The 11891-nt window shown below is 32.7% G+C and overlaps 1 pseudogene; it reads right to left on the bottom strand.

The window, feature by feature from the left end:
• Window positions 1-2323: 2323 nt before the first annotated feature.
• LOC120181054 lies at window positions 2324-9621 on the bottom strand (annotated as a pseudogene).
• Between the last annotated feature and the right edge of the window lie 2270 nt (window positions 9622-11891).

Here is an 11891-nt window from a genome sequence, read left to right as displayed (position 1 = left end):
GGGAATTCAGAGTACCATTTGAAGCATGAAATGATACATTAGTGTCCAGGAACTTAAACTTTCATTTATCAAAATTCAATTTAAACCAAACAATGCTGCAACTTGCAGGTCGATGCAATTCCAACAAAGTTGGTAGAAGCAATAGCAGGAACTCATTAACTGTGAACGTTAGCAACTTTCTAGCTACTGTTTAAGTAATAAAAGAAGAGATGAACCGATCAAAAGGGTGACATGGGAAAGAAATCGACTTGTTGATTAATGACTTTGTACAACAAATCTCAGGCTTATTCTTTTATATTCTTTGCCCTGTGTTCATAATCCAGTGTACTTAAGGTCTCCTCAAGACAATGGACAACAGGAGAAACTGTAGCTATAATGCAAGTCTTTGTCCGTCCCCCAAGTGAATCAGTAATCGAGTAAGCTTGCTATCCCTAAATTCCAATTAAACTAAATAATTAGAGAAGAACAAGCAAGGAATACAGGTATCAAGCAACTAAAAGAGGAGTTTAAGACCAGTACGGAATATGTCCACGAGGGCATGTATAACTCGTCGTAAACTTTTATTGATCTCACCAGCTTCTCTTGCACGACCCTGTAAATATCAATATCAAACAAAACATTAATGATTTTAACTAAAAGATCATCAGGTAACAGCTTCCAAATTGATTAGCTAAATCAACCAAATTCAGCTTCCCACATTTTATAAGCTCTTCACCCTCTGGCGTAACTTCCTTGATATGAATCGTAATAGTAAAAAGAGAATGTGACCGACTGAAATTGACCAAAGTATTTCAATCAACAAAATGTTTTTTTATATTTAATTAATAATATTTTTTCAGTATCGATACTTACTGAAATCTAATATTTTCCGATTTCACAATATTTTATTATTTTTATACCTCCAACAGTAATTATTAATTTCTTTCAAATAATTAATATAATGGCTAAAATAATCAATAGATTTTTAACCTTAAATTAAACTGTCTTTTTTAGACCAATCCCTCTCAAACTTTTCTTCTAAAGTATTCTTAAGTATGTCTAAATATTAATGATGGTAAATAACGGTATATTATTAAAAGGGAAAATATATTATCAATAAGGGTTGATTCAAGTGGTAAACAACTTGATATTGTTTAAATAAGGTCTCAAGTTTGAATTATTGTTTACGCAGAAGATCTATGCTATAAAACTCATCTATCAAAATCAAGTGTGCGATGCGGGTCGATGGGAATTAATAATCAAGAAAAAACCACTTTGAATTGGGAGGGCAGCCGAAAAAGAAAAGAGAAAATATATATTATTAATGTAGAATATATTAACTATCAGATTTAATTTTGGACAGCCCCTCCCAATATAAAACAATAGTAGTAAACATTAACTAAGATTTATTCTTTATAAATAATTTAGCTTATTATGTATTATTAATTATTTATTTAAATATAAATTATTTTATATTATTATTAAAAATTATTTGAATCATGATAAATATTCTTATAATTAATTTGAAAATTAAAGAGTAAAATACATATCATCATTTTTAATCTTGTAGAAAAAAATTATTACTAGTACACATGATATTAATCCTAATTAAAAACACAATCATAAATTAAGATCGCTAGTATAAATAAATAAACATTCTACCATTACTATATTAGATAATTTAACGCACAACAGTAATGTTTTATATTAATTAAATTTTGGAAATATTGTGGATATAAAAAATAATGATGTTTGAGAATTATTTTAAGATTTAAGTCATTTATTATAGTACAAATAAAATTCGTCATGTCCTCAAAACAAATTTCATAAGATATATTAAAAAATAAAACTTGTCATATAAATTTTTAGGAATTGTATAGGGCTGGTCATTAGGACAAGACTAGTTCTAATAATTTGTTATATTTTATAAAACTTATTAATCTTCCGTGACAAGTTTCTCGCATATTATAACAAAATGACTAAAATCCCAAAATAATTTTCAAACAACCCTAATTTTCAAAATAAAATTCCATAAATTATTTAGTTAACAAAGCCGTTTTATATCTAGTTCCCCTTCCAAGATGTTTTATTTTGCCTATATTTCTAAATTATATATCCATTTATGCAATAAATTCATTATTTGAAAAACAATCCAAACATTTAGAATTAAAACGATGAATATAAATTAACCCATCGTATTTAAGCTAATGATAATTAACTTTTATAAACTCATTTAGGAATTCAAATATTATGATGGTAATTAGAATTATAAAAAAAATAATCATTAAAATAGAAGTACAATACCCGCCAAATGAATTCGCAAAATACAGTATATTGCCAACTTTTGTAATTACCAAGCGATTTTAAAGGTAAACTTACTAAAAGTGAAGGGTTTAAACTCACAATTCACATTCCCCCAACGCTCAAAAATGCTAAATTCTGAGAAGGATTGTTCTTCTAAGACAGTGCAATACACCCTCCAAGCTGCTACGTCCTTGCAACCTTCCAAGACATGATTGATTATAACACTTTACACTAATCATACACTTTATAAATGTATTTTGCAAATGGAAGAAGTTCAACACCACCAGTTTTTTTAATGATTTGAGAAAGGGGTGAGCGTGGTATTGGTGATGCCTTTAATTCCTTTCCCTCAAATGATTCGTACGAATTGTTTTCACGAAATTCTTCGACCAGAGCTTCCATTGGCATGGCTCGTAGCGATTCGATAGTCCCTTTGCTCGGAACATCTTGCTCGCTTCGTATTGGTGTCGTCCCACTTGGCTCGTAATCCTGTACATTATTTTTGTTGATGCGCAAATTTGAGTGTCATCAAGCCAAGAGGTTTGTAAGTCAAGAGGTTTAATCATAAGCATACCATATATCTTTGTTGGAATGTTTCTTCTGCTCTCTGCTTCATGGATGAAGCTTGACTTGAATGATCATCCTGGAATGTTTCAAGGCTTTTACTATGAGCTCTAATGGAGTCCATGATGCCCTGCGTAATTCCGTGTTCTTGCTCCGACAATCCTGCACAGAATTCCACACAAAATTTAACTCGCAAGAGAATTCCGGTTCCGAAGCTGACTTTTGCTAGAAGAAATGGGTGCTTTCACACCAAAGAATCAAATGAATTGTTGTGTCCCCTTGAATGAAAGATTATTCATAACTAAACTAAGATATGATTGGACCAACAGTCGGCGTCAAGCATAAACTCTACATACTCTGAAAGAAAATAGACTCACTATCAATGTACTGAAGGGTATCATTAGTATTCTTCAAGCCATCTTGCTCAGCCGCATTGCGGGCACTGTCAATTTCGGCACCATGCTGCTCGTTTGCTTCAGAAGCATTCCTGAAAAACATATTCAAATTAGCTTCTAGGAGAGAATAAAAGACTACAAAAATGAAATCAAGTATACTTGTGAAATAATATTCCAACAAAGAAACAGCTCTAGAAAAATTTATTGTTATCTTTCAAAAAAAAAAGATTTAATATAATTTTTAGTACTTAAACTATATCTCAAAATATGATTTGATGTCGTTTTTGTTAAAAATAAGTATTTAATATTTTCAACATTATCATTTTAAGTGTCCGAATAATAACCGCCGTTAAAAAACTACGTTAAGTGAAATGTGTCCTGATAATTTTGAGAACTTTTTTTTAAAAATCATATAATTTAAAAATATCTAATTTTTTAAAATTTTAAAAAAACCAAAAGTCTTAAAAACTTAATTTTAATCCCCATCGCACAAATCCCATCTCATTTCCAGCGTCGACTGTTGTTGGCCACGCCTCTATCGTTGGCCCCACCTCGATCATCGAACGACCGCCCAGTCACTGGCCGACCATTGTACTTATCATTATCCCAAATCCCTAAATACATAAATCCCTAAATCTATAACCCTAAGTTTAAAATGCCACAAGAATGGGACTTTTCAAGCAATTTGACACTGAAAATCATGGGAATTCAACGCGACTTGGCACCGGGAGTTTATGGGGATTAAATGGGGGAGGAAGGCTGTGAATTCATGGAGGATTCAACACAGGTGAGGTTGCATGGCAGGGGGAGAGAAGGGAGAAGACGGGGAGGGAGAGGGGGAAGGGGTGACATGGCAGTGGGCTTTTTAATAAAAAAAATTATTTTTTTAAATAATACTTTTATTATTAAAAAATTCAAAAATATAACCAAAGCACTTAGAAGTTTAAAAATTTATCGGTAAGTACCTTAAACGTGTAACGGAAGAAACGTTGTTAATAAAAATATTTTTAGGTACCGAATCGTATTTTATTAAGCGTTGAAGAAAGAACTAGTTTGCATCCATTTGCAATGAAAAATACGTCGCAAAAGATGTGTACGACCAACCTGATAAGTGTCACCATATCTGAAACATGTTTACTACCCTTTGCATTCACGGAATCCTGAGTACATATGTAGTGCTTGAATGCAGATCCAGCAGTAGACACACTTGTGCAAAAGACAAAAAAGGACAAGTCAACCAAAAAGTGAGGAGAAATGGATTCAAAATACGAATAAGACATAATTTTACCACTGCTGTAGGAGTTCCTCAATACGGCAATGTTTGGCAGCTGAGTAATCAGCAGTGTCTTTAGCATCTTTCTCTGCTTGCATGGCGAATGCCTGCCATTTTCGTTTTGCATCTGCTGTAATACCCTCCATTGAGGAAACATGCCCATCCAAAAATGTTTTGTTAGCGACAGCACTTTCTTTGATATTAACAAGCCTTGCATCCACCTGCCAGAGAAATCATAGCTTAGTCTTCAAATAAGCATAAGTGAAAGCAGTAACCAAATAGAGAATGAACAAACCAGCTCTTTTTGCCGAAGAACATGGTTATACACCAGATTTGTCATATCAGCAATAAGCTTGTCTGCATCAGATTTCGATTCCTCCTACATGGTATATGCTTGATGAATAAGAAATTTCAATAATGTATTCAGGTCAAGATATAGTAATATATGCATTATACTCATAAGCTTCTGGAAGGTAGCAATGCTCTTCATTTGAACTTCACCAGCTTGCACAGCATGATTCTGAACTCTCACAGACTCTCTGAAAGCTTATCTAGATGCACCTATTTGTAGGAAATTATGCGAATATAAATAGCGCAACCAAAACACTATCACGAATAAAAAATTAATTGCAGAATAAATGCATTTCCAAATTCCTATGGTCTAAGACACAGAAAACAGAGAAGGAAAGGTCAGGTATTAATCAGTTGTACCACCACTTGTCTAAGTTCAACATTGGAGCACAAACCTGTCTTAGTTCTTTTGCAAAACAGCCATTCGTCCTGGTGAGCTGCAGACTACCTGAAGATTATCAAACATTGAAGTTGCTTTGCAGGCTTCGGATGAAAGGAACTGATGCAAATTCAAAAACAAAAATAAAACAATTAACCAAACAAAAACACCAAACAAAGAAATAAATGCGACCTAACTCAAAATATCAGGCGCCTACCTCTTCAATAGAATGTGCATTTGAAGAAGCCTGAGTAGAAATTCATCTAATGCAGCATGGAGCTAGCTTGGTGCAGTCGCACAACATTTGGACAGCCTCCAGTTGGGAAACATGCAAAGCTCTTGCAGCAGTCACCTTTTTCTCATTTCCAATATTGCCTAAAAGCAAGATTTATGAATACAGGTCAGCCACAGCTACTAAAGGACATCCACAAAAGAACTTCCAAGCTGGGTAAAAGTAATATTCGAGACTCATTTCAAGGGGAAAGCTTTTGGTACCATATGTATATGGTGAAAGAGCAACAGAGTTTTCTCAACAGTCTGAAGGTACTCATTTTGCTGAGACACAGATGAGGCCACCAGGTTGCGAAGCACCCAAATTTGTTGGGCTAGTTCTGCCTGAAAGTTGTTAACCACAATTCTGTTATCAGAGTTCAGTTTTCTTCTCTTCTATAAAGTAAAGCATCATAGGGTCAGATATCAATTCTTCATATACACTACATTTGAAATAACGAAGCAGAACCACATACCAATTTTTAGGAACAATGAAGCATTATCCTTTAGAGCTTTCTCCAAGTCAGACCTTAGCAAACAGGCTGGTGCGCTAGTGCATTTTCTATTTTTGACCATCCAAATAATGTTAGCACAAAAAAATATTAATAGGCAAGATTCAAGTATGTACTTATTGATATGTACCTGCTTTTTTCTGTTCACATATATAAATTCTTTCTCCGTCAACACATATTGACACTTTTTCAGTTCTTCTTCAGAGTTGGCTAGCAATTTGACGGTTTCAGTCAAATTATTCTGTATTTTCCACCTATTCGATTAGCATGAGTCCCCAATAAAGGATCTGATCAAAACCATAGGACGTTTACCTCAGTCATCTCAAGTTTGCCACTCAAATCAGAACATTGTTGAACTTGGCAACGAATTTATCTTGCAATTCCTGAAATTGCTGTTTTGTAACAAACCAAAAAAGACAACAAGTTGTTAGCCAGATATATCAAACAAAGACACAAGGATCTCATGATCCAGGCTAATTAAAATGACGCCAGAGCAAAGGCTAACCTTCTGATGTGTTCTAGAAGGTCCCCATTTGGTCAATCTGTTCAGCCATTGCCTAAACAAATGCCAGCAAAACACATGAAAATAACAAATCAAATGAATCATTCAGTAACCCTGGTAAATGAGTGTACTAGATGGAAAGAAAAAAAAACTTCAATTATACTTGTATAGAAAAGCTCATATAGATAGATCAGAAAAACACATCAAAATTTCCAGTAGTGGCAAAAGAACTATCTTATTCAACAAATGACGTCATAGAAAATTACAAAAATAATAAAACCTCTTCTATAGGCATAAGCATGCATCCTAAATCTAATGGGAAGTATGAACCAAACAGCACACCTTCCTTTCACTTTCTTCTTGGTAATATCGATCTTTTGGAATATAAACACCATTCTTTTCACGAGCAGCATACACCTCTGTAGAAATGGACATCAAAACAAGCAATGTATGATAGTCAATGCAGTTTATAAAAGAATATTAAATTGGCTAATATCCTTAATTTTTTGAACAGCCTTTCAATAAAAAAGCATTTTACCCGACTTTAGGCGTTCAATTTCACCATAGAGGTCCTTTATAAGAGTTGATTTCATCATTTTTTGGTTAACCTACGTAAAAGCGATCAACAAGTTACATGTTAAACCTTTTTCTGATTTCCAAACAACAGTATCATATAACCAGCCAATGACAATAAACATCAAAAAGTTGCACAATAAGGGCAAGAAACATAAGTGGATACTTTTATAGCAAAAAATTACACAATCTAAAGTATTCAACCTACATCAAGATATAGTACAGAGATGATTACTCCCTCCACATCAGTAAACCCGGTACTTTATGGAATAGTTACAAATGTGAAGATTTAAACCAACTTTAGGGCATGAAACATGAAGAACGCATTGTACTATTTGAAGCATACCGATGCACCAGTTTCCAGGAACATAAACTTTCATTTATCAAATTCAGTTTAAACTTTAAAGCAAACAATGTTGCAACTTTGAACTCAATGCAATTGCAGCATAGTTGGTAGAAGCTATAGCAGGGCATGAAACATGAAGAACGCATTGTACTATTTGAACATTGACCGATGCCCAGTTTCCAGGAACATAAACTTTCATTTATCAAATTCAGTTTAAACTTTAAAGCAAACAATGTTGCAACTTTGAATCAATGCAATTGCAGCATAGTTTGGTAGAAGCATAGCAGGCATCATTACATTTTAGCATGTTTTTTAGCCACTGTCTAAGGAATAAACTCAATCAAAAGACTGACATTAGGAAAGAATTAACAGTTGGTCAATGATTGTGTACAACAAACCTCAGGCTTATTCTTATATTCTTTGCCCTGTGTGCATAATCCAGTGTACTTAAGGTCTCGTCAAGACAATGGACAGCAGGAGAAACTGTAGCTATAATGCAAGTCTTTGTCGTCACCAAGTGAATCACGAAGAAGCGAGTAAGCTTGCTATCCCTAAATTCCCATTAAACTAAATAATAGAGTAAAACATGAAGGGATATAGGTACCAAGCAACAAAAGAGGTGTTTCAGACCTGTACGGAATATGTCCAAGATGCTCCACAAGGGCTGTTATACTCGTCCTAAAGTCAGTAAACTTTTATTAATTTCACCAGCTTCTCTTGCACGTCCCTGTAATGTCAACCTCAAACAAACGTTAATGATATTAACTAAAGAGTATCTGGTAACAACTTCCAAATTGACTAGCAAATATGCAAGAAAACATACATATCCCTAGCACCAGAGGGGATATATTTTCTGAGCCTGCTAAATCAACCAAATTCAGCTTCCCACACTTTATAAGCTCTTCACCTTCTGGCGTAGCTTCCTTGATATGAATTGTAATAGTAAAAAGAGAATGCGATCGACTGAAATAGACAAAAGCGTTTCAATCAACAAAATGTGAAAAATTGGGTTGGCTTCACTCAAGCATAAAGCAGACAAAATCATTACCTTGACTGCTTATTCAACAAAGTCTCAGCAGTTCGACGCTTAGCAGACCCTCTTTCAAGCAAAGTAAATATCTCGTTAGCACTTGTAACAATTCTTCTTCTAATCCTCTCACAAGAACTCCCCCTTTCCCATCTTCCATTAATGGCAATTGCTTCTTCTGTTTCCTCCAAAGCAACTTTTGAAATTTCTTCAGGCGCAAGCAAATCAGTAATCTCTTCATTATATAGTTCCAGAAATGTTACTTTTACACTGTATTCCGCATTTTGGCCCTCCAATGTATCAAAAATGTTGAACTGCTCTTGGAATAACCCCTGCCTCGGTGGCAATTCACCAGTACGACCCGTCTATTATGTTTGTTTGCATTAGTTTGGCAAATTAGAACATCGATTGCACAGAGGATAGAATTAGAAGTAAAATAAAACCTGTAGGTAATAAATCTAATATTACCTTTGCCCTTTTGCATTCACCTTCCATAGTGTATGTTTTACCGGTACCAGTCGACCGTATGCAAAGATAGTACAGTTGAAACCTTCTAAAACTTCATTTACAATTGGAACACAGCTTGTTCATATAGATCTTTTTGTTGTGCTGATGGCCCAAATACCTATTCACCATTAAAACAAAACAAATTCAACATTTACAGCAGCAAACAAATCAAATTTACTATTAAATAATTAAACTTAATAGTCACAAAAAGAAAACCTTATCGAAAGTAAAAACTCGGTCGAGATGTTTTCCGGCTATATTCTGAGAACAGCGACTTCTCGCGGTACTCATTACACTTCACCACTTGCGGCGCATTGTTCCTTAACTCCTCTTCGCTAAACGGCCTATAGATTTATTTTTTTACACCAAAAAATAAATCAAAATCACAAAAATTAAAGAATCTAACAAGCACAGAGACAAAATGAGAGTTAAAATAAGAGAAACCTGCAACGAAGGAGGACTTGCACGTTGACGCCTCTCTCTTTTTCGTGGCGGCCGGACATTTTCAATCTTCGAGAGCAGGAGAATCGCACGAACCTTTTCGATTTGTGTTAATTTCTTTCAATTTGTGTGTGTGTGGTGCTGAGCTATGTTTTCTTCTTTTGCTACTGTTAGATCCGCTTTTTGAATTTGGTTCCTTCTCTTTATCGTGGTTTTTGGGGATTTTTTTTGTTTGTGAAATAAAATATGAGGAAAGAGCGGGCTTTAGAATTTATTTGAATTTTTACTACAGAGGCGCCTCGGGTTATATCACGGTATGGTGTTGTTTGAAATATTAATCGGACGGTCAGTATTTTAAAACTGATAATACAAGGATTACCCTTATGAGCAACTCCTGGCCCAGATAAGTTACATTCGGCTTGGCCTTATGTATTTCTATGGGTTTGATGATCTACATTTATAGAATTCAGGGTCTGGATCCATATTTCAAAATAAATAAACAGGTAAATAACACTAATAACTGAATTTATAATATGAATCAAATGAGCTCAGTAGGAATTGATATTATCTTTTTGATGTCCTAGGTTCAAACACCGTATATGTCAGGGGTATGAGTGTTTATTGTTAAATGAGAGTTTTTAAATAGGTATTACCTTGTATTCATCCCAAATTTAATTAAAATTTTGAATTTAAAAACATTTCATTTTGGTCACTAAACTTATCATTAAATTTTCAAATATTTTCGTCTCGGACACTTAATTTCCATTGGTTTAAAAAGGCTTAATTGTATCAAAGGCCCTTAAAGTTTCCCAAAAGCCATGTGACATTTGATTTTTATTTTTGTTTTGTTTTGTTTGCACTCAATGTGACTCCTCAACTGAAAAAAAAAATTGACTCTTTGATCAATAGAATCGAAACATTGACCGTTACGGCAATGATGTGGCAATTTACTAAGTTAATATGATTATCTATGGTGTTGATGTGGTGATATATGGTGGATGATGTATGATAGAGGGATACACTATTATTTTTTGGTTGAGGTCAAAATTCATATTAATTATTTTAGAAATTTAATTTAAAAAAAATATTCTGAAATTTAAATTTAAAATACAAAATTATTTAAATGTTTAAAAATTAAATATAAAAATACTAAATAAATTAAATTATTAAAAAATAAATATATATATATATATATATAATAAATTTTATTAAAAATTAGATAGTGTAGAGGCGATTCTGGTTTTAAAAGATGGCTTTAGTGGAAGTCACTTTCTTAAGTGGCACTTAGATGATCTTCGGCGCCGAGACTGGGACCTACACATTTAACATACTCGTCGTGTGGAGAACAAAGTGACTAATGCATTGGCTAAAAGCACTAGACCGGATAATATGGAAATTATTTATCATGTTGTGCCACATATGTGTCATGATAAATGATAAATGAAATGATACATTAAAAATAAAAATGTTCCGTTTTGTATGTCATGATACTTTTTTATCGAGCGTAATTTTAGGGTCGAAAATTGAGGAAACTTAGAAATGTTTTGGAAATGTTTGAAGTTTTCATCGATATTTAGGATTAGGTAGGTCGAAAATTCGAAAAATACATTTTTAAAGAATTTTAATAAAATAAATTTTAAAAAGATAGAGTTGGTCTGCATATTCCCAATCAAAGAAGAAAACTCATTGATTTTCATTTTCTAAGATTGAGAAAAATAAGAAAAATGCATATTATTGTTTACTTCCAATTAAAATAATAATTTTCTAATTTGCATTAAGGTAATTATTCTTATTTTTTAATTAAAATAAAATATTGTCATTTCCTATAAAATTAGAAAATTAAAAGAAATGCACATTATTGTTGTTGTTGTTGTTATTTCAAATTAAAGAAAAAACTAATTCCCTAACTTGTATTAAGGTAATTATTTTTTTTAATTGAAACAATTAAATATTGTCATTTTTAAATATTTTTTAAAGGAAATTCAAAACAAAATAAATCTAATTAAAAAGAAATGAATCATTACTCGATTTATTATTAAAAATCTATATTAAAAATAATTTATTTAAAAGGCCAAGGCCTAGTCCCTAGGAAGTCAAGGACTTGATCTTGACAATTTAATATAGGAATAAACTTTTTTTCTCTCTTGCTTTTGATTAATGAAAACCTAATTAATTTTTTAAGTAACCACTGAAAAAGCACTTATTTATTTAATAATATCAAAATTGAACGTCTAGTTGCATCAAGGCCGATCTTTCTCGATACTAAAAAAATAAACAAATACTCACATTTAATTCAATTATGGATTTAATTATGGATTTCTAATTAAAGAAACTATTTTATGGAATTAGGATTAATTTAGAAGAAACTTAGACTAAGGGATTTAATTCTAAGCTATTTTATCTAATGAATAACTAATTTAAATAACCTAAACCTAAGGTTTAAAACCTAATCTTAAAGTTCAATTAGT

The sequence above is a fragment of the Hibiscus syriacus genome, unplaced genomic scaffold, assembly GCF_006381635.1.
Source record: "Hibiscus syriacus cultivar Baekdansim isolate YM2019G1 unplaced genomic scaffold, ASM638163v2 tig00112507_pilon, whole genome shotgun sequence".
Taxonomy (NCBI): Eukaryota; Viridiplantae; Streptophyta; class Magnoliopsida; order Malvales; family Malvaceae; genus Hibiscus; species Hibiscus syriacus.
This window is presented reverse-complemented; position numbering and strand designations above follow the sequence as displayed.